The sequence below is a fragment of the Neopelma chrysocephalum genome, unplaced genomic scaffold (assembly GCF_003984885.1).
Source record: "Neopelma chrysocephalum unplaced genomic scaffold, ASM398488v2 Primary Assembly neopelma1_189, whole genome shotgun sequence".
Classification (NCBI taxonomy): Eukaryota; Metazoa; Chordata; class Aves; order Passeriformes; family Pipridae; genus Neopelma; species Neopelma chrysocephalum.
In genome coordinates, this window is record NW_020897851.1 from 33,216 (window position 1) to 48,547 (window position 15,332).

At 46.9% G+C, this 15,332-nt stretch overlaps 1 long non-coding RNA gene across 1 annotated transcript in view; it reads right to left on the reverse strand.

Annotated features, from left to right (window-relative positions):
- Positions 1–14,437: 14,437 nt before the first annotated feature.
- Positions 14,438–15,332, reverse strand: part of LOC113976941 — a 45,659-nt gene continuing 44,764 nt past the window's right edge. Inside the window, exon 3 of the long non-coding RNA XR_003537223.1 lies at positions 14,438–14,587. This is a non-coding gene — a long non-coding RNA (uncharacterized LOC113976941). The remainder of the gene's footprint in view (positions 14,588–15,332) is intronic.

The window sequence follows — 15,332 nt, forward strand, 5'->3', positions numbered from 1 at the left end:
TCTGTGATTTCACCCCTTTGGGTTTGTTCCTGGGTATTAGTTGTTGTTTCTTCTTTTCCACTATGGGAACTCCATCAGACGAACATCCAAGTTATTTTTTTAAACCTGTATCAACACTTTTTTGCTTAATGATTTGAACAGTGTATTCCTGGTCTGTGATTATTTTTGGCTCCTCCACAAGCCCAGTAACACAGAAGTCATAATTTTGAGGCCTTTGTGAAGTGCCCTAATGAACAAGCACTGCTAGGAAATGAAGAACATGCCAAACCAGCAAAAAGCCACTCAGCTCATCAGAGATGCTCTGAATTCCATTGCTACCACTTCCAGCTAAAATGAAGCAAAGCCAGACTGCACCAATCCAGGGAAAGCATCAACCAGGTGAGAAATCAGATCATGAAGCAAAACTTTGCTTTGATGGGCCACGAGTAACTGAGGAGATTCCGTGTCCTCAGAGCAAGTGTGTCCTGGCACAGCCACAGAGGGACTCTGAGATGGGAAATGTCTCCTCATTCCTACATTTCGGGAAGGTTTGACTCTGCTCAGGCATGTGGCTCCTCAGTATCATCTCAGGGACACAGGAATCCAGGATTAACACAGTGCACAGGATTCCTGTGTCACTGCTCCTCCCCAGGGAGGGTTCAGGGAGCTGCCAAGCAGACAGACCTGGGGAAACAGTCTCCAGTTGTGCCAGGGGAGGGTCAGGTTGGATATCAGGAAAAATCTCTTCACTGAAAGAGTGTTTGAGCACCTGCACAGGCTGCCCAGGGAGGTGGGGGGGTCACCATCCCTTCAGTGTTCAAACAACAAGTGGACGTGGCCCTTCACAACAGGGTCTGGCTGACAAGTCCAAGGTTGGGCTCAGTGTTCCTGGAGGTCTTTTCCAGCCTCAGAGACCCTGTGGATATGGAAGCCAGCTCAGGAGCTGGGGATCATTGGAGCCACCGGGACCCTTCACCCCAGGCTGCCCAGGAGGGGTTCCCAGAGCTCCCCACCCTGTCCCCTACTCCAGTGAGGGTCCAGCCACCCCCCTGCAGCTCCAGCCAGGCACAGGGGACACTTGTGGGGCCCAAATCCCCAGAGGGATGAGGGTGAGCAGCTGGAGCAGCTGGGGCAGCAGATGCTCTGCAGCTCCCAGGATGGTGTCCTGTCCCAAATCCCGACAGCCACACTGTCCTTGGGAGCTTCAAAGCACAACCTGCTGAAGAAAGGCCACAACATCCCCCTGGGAGGGGCAGGAGGCCCTTCTCCCAGAAACTGCTGAGCTGACTAATTGCTAATTGCTCCCTGCTCATTACCACTGAAGATGGATGAAAGCTGTGGAGACATAAACCACATCATTAAAAGCAAGAGGTTGTGGAAACCAGGCTACACAAATCCTGCTTTATAACCAGATGTTTGAAAATTCATCCAAAAAGAGTTTTTCCTCACTGCAAGAAGCATGTGGGAAGTTAGCCTAATGGATTATCATGGATAATCCCTCATCCCCCCAAAATATCTTCAGTTCCTGGTCACCAACACGATGGGCTCACCCAAACTCTTCAGGAATTCCTTTGCTCTGGTTACAAAGCAAAGGAACAGATGGGGAAAAAAAATCTCCCAAATCCCTCCCAGGCAGACAAAAAGAGAAATTCTCTCCCTAGGAAATGGTGAGCCAGGATGCAACTCCTGGATCCTCCCCACCCAACAGACACCTCCCAAGGAATGGGGTGTGAAAGGGCAGAGCCAGCATCTGGATCAACATCTGGAGTCATTCCCTGCACCTAAACTTACAGGAAGGGCTGGGAAGGAGGTGTTGGAGGTGAGGAAGGCTCCAGCTGACAGTCCTGCTCCAGAGTTTCCCTCCAGGTCTTTTATCCCTGCTGGAAGAACATGAGACAGTGTTTTCCTCTAACTCATCAAGGAATACTGAGCTCTGCCTCAAACCCATGTGCCACCTCCCTCCCAACGCTGATACTGATCTAAATATATTTAAATTGAACAATAATATAATTAAGCGCCTTTCTTGTCTTCAGTGTTTGTATTCTGAGGCTTTTAGAGGAAATTTTGAGATCTATCAAAGTATCTGGAAATGTACTAATTATTTCCATGATGATACGATCCCAAGTGGCAGAGTAAACATAATTACCCATATTAATAGAAAACAAAAATCAGCAGCACTCCAAGGCTCTGTGGGCTTCAGAGAGCAAATATTGCCACAGTTGATCATTCCCCACAAAAGGCTATTTATTATTCCTGTAAAACTGCACCCATTTAACAAGGAATCTCAGTGACCTGGTGTCTCTCCAGCATCTCTCCCTTAGCGAGAAAAGCTCAGAGTGAATGAAAAGCCCCCAGATTTTAAAGTTAGATTATTTTGACTTGATTGTGCCCTGCTTTGAAACCCTGCAGCTGAGTTTTTTCTTAACTTTTCAAGCGAGTTCTGGGTGTCAGAAACCCTGGGTATGGTTGTTAAAAAGCTAAGAAAGAAAGTGAAAGGATTTCACTGATTTCACTTTCTGCTGAAAATCCCCCTTTTCAGGGAGCTGAAGGGATATCGCTGGATCTTTTGTTACTTTTGTGAGCCTGTAAAGGTTTGCCTTTAAAAAAAAGCCCAACCAAAAGAGCACCAAAATATGCAGACTCATGCTTAAAGTAAGATTTCCTCCTCTTTGCTCTCTGTAGGAGCCCTTACGTGTTCCAGGAGTGTTTCACCTCTGGCTTTGAAGCGCTGGGAGATTTCCCTTCCACTCAGGGAGCACCTCCTGGGGCTGCAGCAGCTTTGTTTCCCAGCCCTGACACAGCAGCTCTGCCTCTCAGAAATCTCCCAGGGATGAAGTCCAGGGACAGGAAAATTCCTGTGTGCTGGAACAGCACAACAGCACCATCCCAGCAGGGACCCAGCGGGGCTGTGGGGACAGGAGGGGACACGGGCAGGGAGGAAGGATGGAACATCCCCTCTGCCTTCCCAGGGCTCAGCAGGAGCTGCTGCCACTGACACCACAGATATTCCATTTAGAACCCTGACAGAACATTCCCTTCAACATCAGAATAAACGACAGGGATAGAAAGCCAAGGACAAACCCAAAGGCAGGCGGGACCTGCTGGAAGAGAATCTGACCCACCCGCTGAGGTTCCATCCCCACAAAGCCACATTGGTGGCTCCCAAGGACACAGAGGTGCCCCAAAAAATAGGGATTTGCTCTTTTGCTACTAAAATCCTACACTTTGAACAAAATACACCATCACAGTCTTTCCTCCTTCGGTGTGGGAAGGGTTGGACACCACTGGAGTCAGCAGGACACCACACACCACCTTTAACCCCTCGGTGCTTCCCAAGGGCTTGAGTCAACACAGGAGCTGTTGTCTCATCCCCTCCCAGCATCACTTATCTACCTCGTTCCCGAAGGCAAAATCCAATTAGAAATTTAAATAATAATCAAATGAAAGCCTTGTAAATCTCGATTCACACATCCCACAATTCTCACCTTCCTCCCGTGTCTCCCTGCTAAGCCTCCTCTGCCACAGCTTCTCCTTGCAGCTACCTCGGGTTTAGCATTAGGTGATGAAGCATAAAATGCTATTTAAATACTATAATTTCAAGAGCAAGCAAAGAACATCCCATTTATCTTCACTAACCTTGAATATGCCTGTCCCGTCTAATGAAAAAAGTGATTGAAGGGACTTATTTCAGCTCACCATCCCAAGGCCCCCATAAAAGCTGAATGGTAATTTAATTAGTTTCCTTTCTGATGATTAACTAGGAATTTCTGATCATTTAATCTGAGTGCACTTTGATTCATTAAGTATCTGTTTCCATTTTTTTATGAGGTGATTAAATAACCCTGTCCAGGTACCCACCGTGGTTGGTGTGCTATGGATTTTGTGGGAATCAGATGGGAAATAAGCAGGGTGGGAACTGCATTTCCAAACCTTTTTGGGGCTCTCCTGACTAGATGACAAATCAGCAGTTAATTTAGTGTGGCAGAGCTTGCAAACCACGAGCCAGATCCCGCCCTGAGGAAAACCAGCACGGGCCTGTGATGCTGCTTTTCCCTGTGGCCCCAGAGTGATGCCACATTCCCTCTCTGCCCAGGAGGAGCAACACCTGCCCCAAACCAGGGCTGAGGACTGATGGCAAACCAGGGTCATTCAGTGGGAGATTCTCCCACTGCCCTCCTGCTCCAGTGCCATTTCTCCTGAGCAAAGCAATCCCTCCCTCTGCTGATCCATCATCACCCCTCGGGACCAGGGAGGTTGTAACTGCTGGCCTGGCTCATAAAGGATGATTAAATAAATCTATTAAAGTGCTGGGAAGACTTAGAGTGCTATATACTTAACTTTTTATTTAGATTTAAAGCTTATTATAAAGACTGTACATGCTCTCCAGGCACCCATAGCAAAAAGGAAACTCAGAATCCCTTCGAATGTTGCTTAGCACCATAATGGGATAAGGGAAGTTAAATTATCAGGCAGCTGATACTGCAGCAAAACACACTTCATCAACTCCACCCTCAGAGAAAATGGAAGTACCTCCAGCAGCCAAAGGACACCAGGGCAGGTTTCTGAGGACAAACACACCGTGGTTCATTTTAAAATATTCTGCCAGGATGGTGAGATGTGATTTGATTCCTTGCATAAAAGAAAAAATAATTTAAAAAATCCAGCAGCTGGATGGTGCCTCAATTCTCTTTTTCTTTGTTTTGATGCCCAGATCAGATGGATATAAGGCAACCTGATCACCCTGAATGGATTCCAGGGACACTCAATACAGCCATTCCCACCTCCAACCCCTGGAAAGCCAACCTGCAGCGCTCCAGGGAGGAACAAGGAATGTGAACACCCATCCAACACTTCCAATGCTCCACAGAGCAGGGAATGCCTGTCCCAGCCTTCCAGCACTCCCTGAAGGTCCCCAGCTCCTGGTCTGCACTGAGGCTGCACAGGAGCAGCTCATCCCCACGTGCTGCTCCGGCTGCATCCCGGGATCCAGCAGCTCTGCCCAAGGAGCTGCTCCTCACCACACCCTTGAGGGAAGTTTCCCGTGTTCCCCTGAACTCCTTTTCATGTTTTCTGAGCCTGCACCTCGTAAGAAGTGTTATCCAGGTCACCAGGAGAAGCACAGCACATATTTCCCCCTGGTGTTTTACATTATGGAGAGAACTCGGTGCAGTCTGAAGAATAAGGAAAGATTTTTAAGGGCTGTAAGAGTAGGGTAGAAACAGGAAAATCCCAATTAGTGTGGAACCACCTAATAAATGCTGCCTTATTCGTGATAAAGATTTTCGGGACTTCAAATTGGACTTAAAACTCATTTCACTAAGACTTGGACATATAAACAGAAGGTGAAAAACGGTACCCAAGGCATTCCCAACACCAGCTGCCAGCCCCAGGCAGCCAAAAACCAGGCCCAAGGCTGCTCTCCTCCCAGCCCCTGCAAATTTTAAGGTTGCCTTAATCACCACAGGATGTTTTTATTCTTTTTTAATTAGTTACATTGTCTTTACAAGTGGGATTCTGAGGTACCTTTTATTCCCCCCTCAACAGGAGCTTGATTTTCTCTCTAAGTGGGAGCTGGAACACCTGTATGACATCAGGTTTTACAGGGCTATGACAACACCTTTCAACTCTGGCAGGTCAGGGATAAAGCTGGGCTTTGGGACCTGGCTGGTTTCCTTTATTCCAGCCCAGCATCCCAGCAGGAACCAGCTCCACGGGATAGGGGGGGATTGCACAGGCTGCATTTGTCACCCTTCCCAATAATTAATCCATTTCTCTGCCTCAAATCACAGCAAAGGCAACAGAGTCACTGGGGGAGATAGGTGAGAGCCTCCCACCAACATTTGTCATTTTACTGAAACACAGACTCCTAAATCAAGGGTTCCCTCTCCAGTGCTGGAATCAGACAAATCTGCACAAGGCACAAAAGGAAAACTGACAGCAAATAAGGAATGTGTCCTACTTCTCCAGCCTGAGGTACAGCCCCACCTGCCAGCATAATCTGCCTTAAAAACAATTCATCTGGAACACTATTCCTTGCCAAAATTTTGTTATTTCAGAGCAAGTCCGGCCCTCTAATTATATCAAATGCTTTTCAGAGGATAATGCAAAAGGTGTTATAATTCTAGTCGTGTACTAAGAAAAAGTGTCATGACAGTAAAGATGTCCCAGGTGATATTCAGGAGAACAATACCAAGATGGGAGAGTGGAGGAAAGGCTGCAATTATTCCATGCAGGCCAGGACAGGGAATCACGTTGGTGGGCTGGAGGGAGTTTGCTGGTTTGCATTTTGAAGCAAGTCCTGCCTCTCCTTTTGGCAACGTGTCATTCTGTGGGAAGGGAGCCACAGGTCATTGTTCCCAACCCTGCAAACGAAGGTAAAACCAAGCACAAACCCAACCTTGCTCCCACATCAGGAGCCAGAGGGGCATCAACCAGGTCTCCAAGGAAAGACTCTGTGGATGAGCAACATTCCTGGCTCAGACACAAATTGTAGAGCCACAGGTTAGGGAGGAAATCCTTTTAGCTCTTAGAATCAGCTGTTCTTGCCAACTGCCTCAAAAAGACCCCAAACTAAAGCAAAGCCCCTTGAGAGGCAGCAGCCTGAGCCTCTGTGAACAGGCACTGTGACTGCAGGCTTTGGGGAACAAGGAACCAGAAACTAAAATATCAGACCCAGTGCTGGGGATCAGGCAGGTTCTGAGCCTGGCTGGAGGGGGGTGGAATGTTCTGAAGCATTAAATGCATTTTCTAGACACACACACCTGCACAAAGGAGGCTCAGGACTGGTGTCTGCAGGAGAAAATGATACAGAGCTAAAACTGGGGAAGAAAAACTGCTGAGAAAACTGGTTTAGAGTGGAAAGTGAGTGACCCCCAGGGCTGGGCTGGGGAAGGAGCCTCCAGGAGCAGAAGTGCTGGAAATGCTGCAGCACAATATGAAAGGAGATGAGGATACAATGGGAGAAGATAAAGATGAGAAAGAAATTACAGTGGGGACGCCTCGTTCCACAGCCCATAAATCCCTCTGGGGTCGGAGCCCTCCGGCTGCTGCTGGATGCACATCACTGGAACCCACGAGAGGGAAGGCAGGAAAGAGATCAAAATGTTCAATCATTTGCAAACACTCCCCAGATGAACACCAGTGTGTGCTGGAAGAACAGCTCCAACACTAAACACTGCACCACGGGCTGGGAACACACAAGGAATCATGGGGATGGAGGGATGGATGGATCCAGGGTTTATCCAGCTAAGGGAGCACACTCCCAGAGTCAGCTCCAGCCTAGAATCATCATGGGTCATGGTCTCCCTGGGCTTGGAGGTACAGCCAAACTACACCCAAACCCTACTCCCCTGTCAGCCCTGACAGGCAGGACCCTGTGTGGCCACAACACATTGGAGATGTCACCTGGATGTTACCAAAATCTAAATTATGATCATGATAAAAACCATCAGCAGCATCAGATGAAAAGCTTCCTGGGAAAATTCTGCCCCTAAAACCCTTTGGCAGTGCCCAGAGGGGAAAACTTCCACCTCTATTAACTCATTTCATGTCCATTGATTTTTGTGATGTCACCATCCTGCACTTCCCACCCGAGCCAAACACTTCTCCTTCCAAACAGTCTCTGCTGGCTGGACACATCCCAGGAGAGGCATTTGCTTTGTTTGTGCTTTTATGAAGCATTGCTGCTTTTCCCTGGGATTTAATTGCCCTGTAAATGAGGATGCAATACCAAAAGCTGCTTTTATTTTTGCTGGGACAGAGCTGAACAGGAATAAAGCCACCAGCAATGCACTCGCCCTTTCTTGATTTCCATGGAGAAACACTTCATAGAGTCTCTTTAAAAGCTTTCCTCACTGAAAACTTTACCTCCCAAACCTCCTCCTGAGCCCTCAAAGACCTGGACATCACTCAAGACTTGCCCAGAGTGGAGCATTCCAGAGCTAACAGGATTTTGATCATCTTTTACCTTGCAAGAAATGTTAACATAACTCACTGACATCCCAAAAATTAACAAAGATGGATAAAACCTCTTCCAATTCAATTCCCCCTCATGGAAAAGGTCACTCCCCTCCATGTGCTTTTCTTTTTTTATCTCCAAAGAGAGGAATGAGAGTGCCAAACCGACAAAACTAAATTAAAAACCCTTAAAGTTTACACAGCAGACTTTTCCTCACACATCAATCATTACTTTTCAGGCCTGACAGCACAGCCAGCACCACTTCTGTTGTTATGGGACTTGGTGATCCTGGTGAGTCCCTTCAAATCCTGGATAGTCCCTATTCCAGGATACACCAAACCAAAGTCACCTCAGAGCCTCTTTCCTCCAGACTTTCAGCAAGCTGAAGGTACTTCCACATTTTTGCCATTTCTACGTTGAAGGGTGAAGAGAATTTAAGTTATTTAACCCACATCTGTTTAATCAGAGATGCCTTTGGAAAGATTGGTTCACTTGAAATGCCATTTCAGTTTGGTGGCTGGGTTTTTTTCCCCACTCTCCCACGCACAATATGCCAGTGAGAATAACACCCTCCCACCCTTTGAGGGACACAGCACAGGACCTGCCACACTCCCCTCCACACACAGGGGGAAAGTCTAGCAAAGGCTTTGTCACACAGCTTTGTCTTGGCCTGGTTTGCTGCAGGTAAAAATGATTTGTGGGCTGGAGAGCCCAGAAAAGGGGCTGATCCCCCAGCCTGAGGGGAATGGCAGCCACAGCCTTAGGATTCCATGGAACACGCCCAGATTTGGGGATGCTACTGTAAGAATAGTGATGGATACATAGGAAACAAGTTTCTCCAGCTCTTTTATGGAATTACTTGAGTTCTGCCCATGAAATCACTGTCTCATAGAAGCAGTTTGTGTGCATTTAAAACTAAGGGAGCAGAGAATTGTATCTTCCCTCCAAAGGAGGGTCAACACAAATTAATAAATACAGAGAGATTGCAAGAGAAGAGGAACTGAAACCCTGGAACCCTCAGCCTGTGCTGCCTGCCCCTGTTTTGCACATCTTCAACATTTCCATGCACAACTCCCCTTATTATTATTATCATGGAATCACAGACTGTTTTGGGGTGGAAGGGACCTTAAAGCCCATCCACTGCCACCCCCTGCCATGGGCAGGGACACCTCCCACTAGCCCAGGTTGCTCCAAGCCCCGTCCAACCTGGCCTTGGACACTCCCAGGGATGGGGCACTTCCATCCAGATTCCAGCCCCAATAAACCCCAAACCCCTCTGATTTCCAGTGCTTTCCACAAGTGGTTGTTTCAGGCCACTGCAGTCCTACTCCTTCCCATTAATGCTCCCAGGGAGGCACTGACACCACCAAAATGTCACTCCTAACAAGTTGGTATTTTATGGGAATCCTAAACGACCTTGATCAGGCTCCTGCCTGATCCCAACGTGCTAAAAAGCTCTTCTGGCAGGATTTTCAGGTTATTCATCTTTCCTCCAGGTGTGTGCACACAGCCCTGAGTCATGGGCCACGAACAGATGGGAGCTCTCTTATATTTATGACCTGCCATCTCTCTTTTCTTTTTTTTTTTTTCCTAGAAATTAATTTTTCATTAAACCACTTTGAAAAATCTTTGAATTAACTTAATAACTTCATTCAAGGGGGAAAGATAACCTAGAACAGGCAGTTTTTAAGAAAACTCTTTGTGCTTGATTAATCAGCAAGTTGACCCTCTGGATATTGGATAAAAGGTGTGGGATTATCCCTTCTGGTTAAATCAGTTTTCCTTGTCTCTGGTCCCTTTTACAGGGAGCATCAACCTGTGGTGAATTCCTGCAGATAGTTTATAACCACGAGTGTTAATTAATGAGGTCACAGGGAAAGTGGGACAGGAAAAGGGGACAATCCCAGGAACTGGGACCTGCTGCTTCTGCCCCCCAAGAGATTTGCAAATTAACAGATGAAAACACTCCTGCAGAGCATACACACACACAAAAAGTTTGTGGTGGGTGTTTTGTCAAAAGATTCACAGGTTTGGAGTGTCTCAGGTGTTCAAGTGCAGGGGAAGTGCTCTTGATGGGAATTGAATTGCCTTGGAATAGCTGGGAGCAGAGAGAGAGCCTCAGTTGTTTGTGGCAAACTGCTGGGAGAAACCCTCCTGGACTGTAAAACATCATATTATAGAAAACAATTAATATAGATAATTAAATTAAATGTTAACTATATTAACAATTAATATAGTATAAATAAATATAAAATAAGGGCCACTTGATGGGGACCTGACTTGATTCAGAATAGTTGGGGGGAGAGAGTGAGTCCCAATTTTTTGAGACAGACTGCTGGGAGAAATCCTCTTGTATTGTATTATCATGTGCATAATATTCTACATAACAATCAATATAGCAAAACACATCTAGATAATATATTATATATATATATATCATATATAAAATACATCTAAATAATATATGATAATATATACAAATATAAAATAATAATTAAATCTGTTAAAAATAAAACAAGCACAAAATAAAGCAACAACTGAGAACCAACAGAAATGTGGATTTTGGAAACTACCAGGAAACAGTTCCAAGGAGATTGGCCTGGCCAAGGCCTCCCCTGGGACTTTTGGGGACACCGAGGTGCCACCATTAGGGGGGTGACATTATACAGGTGGTGCCACCCTTAGGGCTCAGTGGCAGCTCTCCCAGGGCACAGTCCAAGCCCACCCCTGCTGTTCCACCTGCTAAACTGAGCTTTCCTGAGCCTGTTCTAACCAAACATCCCAGCAAAGGCACTGCTGGAGAGCATCATTGGCACAGCAAAGTCAGGTAAATTCAGCAGTACCTGATGTAAATCAACTTTTCCCACTTGGGCTCAGCAAAGGTGCTGGAACTGCAGAGCCACATGAGGCTCTTGTCATCTGTTCTCACTCAGTGAAGGAGAAGAGAGAGGGAAATTAGGGCTGTTCAGGCAACCTGAACACTGACATTTGGAGAGGCAGTGAACTTCTCACATCAGAACACGCTGGATAAAACATGCCCATGGATACCTGGCAGGACATCCTGGTACACTGGGTACAGAAAAAACCTAATTTTGCCCTTTGACAAAACATCCCAGGGCTTTCAGCTCCACTGACACGGGCAGAAAGGGGCCAGAGGAAACAATTGAGCCCGAAATATTTTCCCTGTTGGCTTCCCACACTCGTGGGAGCCCTGCTATTTATATGCATGAATGATTTATTTCTCCATTACCAGTTACCTCCCTTGATTAAATATATTAGTGCCTTTTAAGTTATTTCAAGCTACAATCATTTTAAAATTAAATGATCCTTCGAGTACCCTTTGGGAGCTGAACACTAAACTGACAGTTCCAAAATGCAAAAAAAAAAAAAATGGTGGTTGTGCTCATTTGATTAATTAAACTGTACTTTTGATCACATAAACCAAACAGGAGAATATTAACCCTATTTTTTACCTCGAGAAAAGCAGTAAAATAGCAAAATGGAGGCTCTATTGTCATGGTCAAATGCTGTCTGTGTTCACTTGACAGCTTAAATTGTCACCTTAAGCTGCTGGAATTTCATTTGGCTTCACCAAATGTCCCCAGAAGAGCATTTCTGGGTTTTCCCCCCCCGCTGCTGATCGATTATGTCCGAGTAGGAAACGTCTTAAAAACTTTTCTCCCTTTAAGCTTTGCAAAAGATCTGAATTTAAATGGCACTTTTAAGGCTCTTTGGAGCCCGGGTACAACAGCAGTCCGGCTTTTGAAGAGCTCACAAAAATACTTCTGGGCCGAGAGAAAGGAGAGAAGTGACAAAAAGAGGAAGATAAAAGCAATCCCAAGTCCCAAACCTACAGAATCCCCTCAGCCTTGGCCTATTCTTTAGAACTAAACCTCGTTTTGCAAATCAAAGGAGCAGCTGCTGAACTTGCCTTAAAAAAAGAGGTGGGTCCTGAATGCAGGGCTGAGTGTGGGGACAGTGGTGCTGCCATCCATCCCATCAGTCCCTCAGGTCCTCCTGCTCCCACCCAGGGACTCCCCATCCCTGGACCCACCCAGGACACCACGGATGGGCTCCCACTCTGAACTTCCAAGCCCTCGTGGGTTTCCCCCTGGGGAAGGAGGCTCAGCCCCCCCAGAGGATGCTCTGCAGCCCATCCAAACACGGGCAGGGCTGCACAAACACTGCAGCAAAACAGCCACATGTCAGTATTTAGAGCCAGCACTGGGGATCCCCACCTGTGGAATGAGATGTTACTGGGAAAGGGACAAAACGGGGAAAATTTTTTTTTCTCTCTTTGGACAAAACTTTGAAAAAAATCAAAAATTCCACACAGAAGCCTAAATTGATTTAAAAAAAAACAAACCCTCCAAACATTTTCGGCTTTCACTAGTGCTTAACACCACGGCTCCCTGTGTGAAAAGACCCTTCAAATTGGATTTGCAGTGCTGTCTGTATGTTTTATTTCCCTTTGTGATCCGAGGGAGCGCTGCTTTGTAAGATTTATCCTGGGCAATTAATATATCAAGCAGAGAATCCCACCACTGATTTCCCCAAAGAGGTTTTGGCAGCTCTGGGTTGCACTGGGAGCTCCTGCCCGTAGGTCTGAACCCTCTAAAAGTTATTAAAGAGCACGAGGACGTCACCAAATCAAAGCAATTCAGTTAAAACCAACGTGGCACTTTATCCACCCAAAGCCAACATATGTTACATACGATAAAAATCTCAGCTTTCCACCCCAAAACAACAGGTGTCTCAGTGATAAAAGTCAAGACAAAAGTGCTAAAGCCTCTCACATACTTTCCCCAATTTCTACAGCAACAGAGCTGTGACAGAGGGCTCCTGACTGCTCAATTTGATGGCCAGGCAGACTTATAAAAGCTGAAATGCTGAGTTTCCTAGGGGAAGACATAATGAAATCAATGCACTCATGAATATGGATGGAGGGACAGGGCCATCTGTTCGCCACCAACATCTTTGCTTAAAACAAGTTTCAAATATTTTGCCCGGAGAAGTCGCATCTTTATTTCCAGGGATAAAATTAGACCTCGAATTTTCACCATCTCCGGTCTTTAAGTGTCATTGTTATGGAAATGTGGGGGTTTTTTCCCCCCCAAATGATAAGCAAAAGATTGACTGATAATACAGTTTGACAAAGTTCAGGTGGAGATTTCAGCGTGTCTGTGGAGAAGCCTCAAAATATTGACAGTCAGGACACGTGGCACATAATGTAAATATAACTTGCTCTGCCCTCCTCAGAGAAACAAGAGCCTGTGATGTCCTGCCCTCATTTGTATCCTACATCCATCTGATTTCCCTTCTGTTTTGAGGGAAAACATCAGAAGGCATTTTTATTCAGCATTCATGAAGCTGGTGTTAGTGTGGACCCCGACGTGCACGGGGGGAACAGGGAATGGGTGGAGGAGCTGCTGCTCCCAACCCTGGGGGGAGGTGGGGATGATCCAGGAGCTCCCCAGGCCCAGATGCTCCTGAGGTTTGCCAGGAAGGCCGAGGGGATGCAGGGCTGGGATAATCTGAGCTCCCAGGTCACTGTGGGGAAGCTGAGCCTGAGCCAGGCAGGGCAGTTCAGCCCCCACTGGGGCACTCTGAGAGGGCTTTTAGGAGCCAGAAGCCAAGCTGTGGGAATTAAAACCCAAACCACTGAAAATGATCCCCTGGAGAAGAGACAGCTCCGAGGGGATCCCACCAACACACAAGGATCTCAGGGCAGGTGCCAGGAGAACAGGGCCACACTCTCTGTGGTGCCCAGGGACAGGACGAGAGGAAAGGGGCACACACTGAATGCCAGAGTTGTGTTTAAGGAAAAGATGTTCCCGTGAAACTTTAAGGGAGATTTTCACAGTGAGGAGAGATTACAATAATGGAGACTCTAAAATATAGAGCCATTCACTCTCCTTTTTTCCAGTATCCTGGAAATATTCTCTTTAGTTTTTCACTGTGGGATTGCCACAGGCACCCAGGCCATGGGGATGCTTGGAACGGGACAAACTCCTTCCACAGCTTGGAAAACTCCAGGCAAAAGAAGTCAAAGGATCCAAAGAATGAATGAGAAGCAGATTGCACTGAAGTTTCCCAATATGAGGAAAAACTTCCTCACTGTGAGGGTGACAGAGCCCTGGAATAGGTGCCCAGAGAGGTTGTGGAGTCTCCTTCCCATGAGATATTCAAACCCCCTGATGTGACCCTGTGACCTGCTCGGGGTGACCCTGCTCGGGCAGGGCATTGGATCACATGTTCTCCAGAGGTTCCCTTCCAACCCCAACCAGCCTGGGGGGATCCTGGAAGTCACAAACTGTGGGGCAGCAGGAGCAGAGCTGAGGCTCCTCACAGGAACCATCTCAAGCAGGTTGCTCTCAATTACTGTGCTCAGTGTTAATTAATAGTCAGCTCTTGGTTACTCAGAGCAACGAAACAGAGACAGCCCAGATGAACAAAATGCTGATAGCAAAGAAATGAGTGTGAGAACATACTCACAGGGCAGGGCACTGGCACAAAGCGCTCCTCCTTGGGGTCCAGCTCAGCCCCACAGGCTCCAGCAGTGGGTGATGGTTGGGAGTTGGGTTTCTCAACATTTCTCAGTATGTTTGGTTTCAAACCAGAGCAGATACACGAGGTGTCCTGTGGTGAACTCTGCGAAAAAACAAGGAAAAATAAATCAATTTGGGGCTTGAATGTTGCAGTATCGCAAGCCAAAACATTCCTCTCCGTTTCATAAATACCATGTTGATGGTATTTATGTGTCTGTTTTAAAAAACACCTCAAAAGAAACCTAAATGAAAAGATAGGGGAGTAAAAGCATTAAAACTGAATATTGTCCACACAGTCAGGATTTTTCTACACAAACCTCATAAGATCAATACTTGCCCAAACCCTGCAATGTCACTGACATGAGGTTTTGGTCAAAAAAAATGCCCCACCAGGGCTTTCCCAGCAGCCCTTCCAAGGCAGGAGGAGTGACAGGGATGGAGAGACACACTTTGAAACACAACACAGTTATTTCAGGCACAGCCTCTGTGTGAGCCCAAATTCTTCCTGCAGCCCCCCAGCGCTGTCCCTGCTCTGCTCAAAGCACAAAGAGCCTCTGACAAAGCCCAGCCGGGGCCCCAGAATCAGGGCAGCCCAGCAGGGGAACCCCCAAATCCCTCAGCCCCCGGCTGGAGTCACTAATTAGCTGAGGCTCAGAACGAGCCCCCGATCCTTTTATTGCCCCATCCATGCTGGGAAGTGGAAAAGCAGGAGCGGGGCTGTGCAGCACAGCTCGTTAGAGCTCCTCTCCATAATTACCAGCACATTGACTGTGACACTGCCCAGCAGCTCCCCTCTGGAATTGGGGCTGTTCCATTCACAGCTGCAATGGGAAGGGCCTCTGGAATCA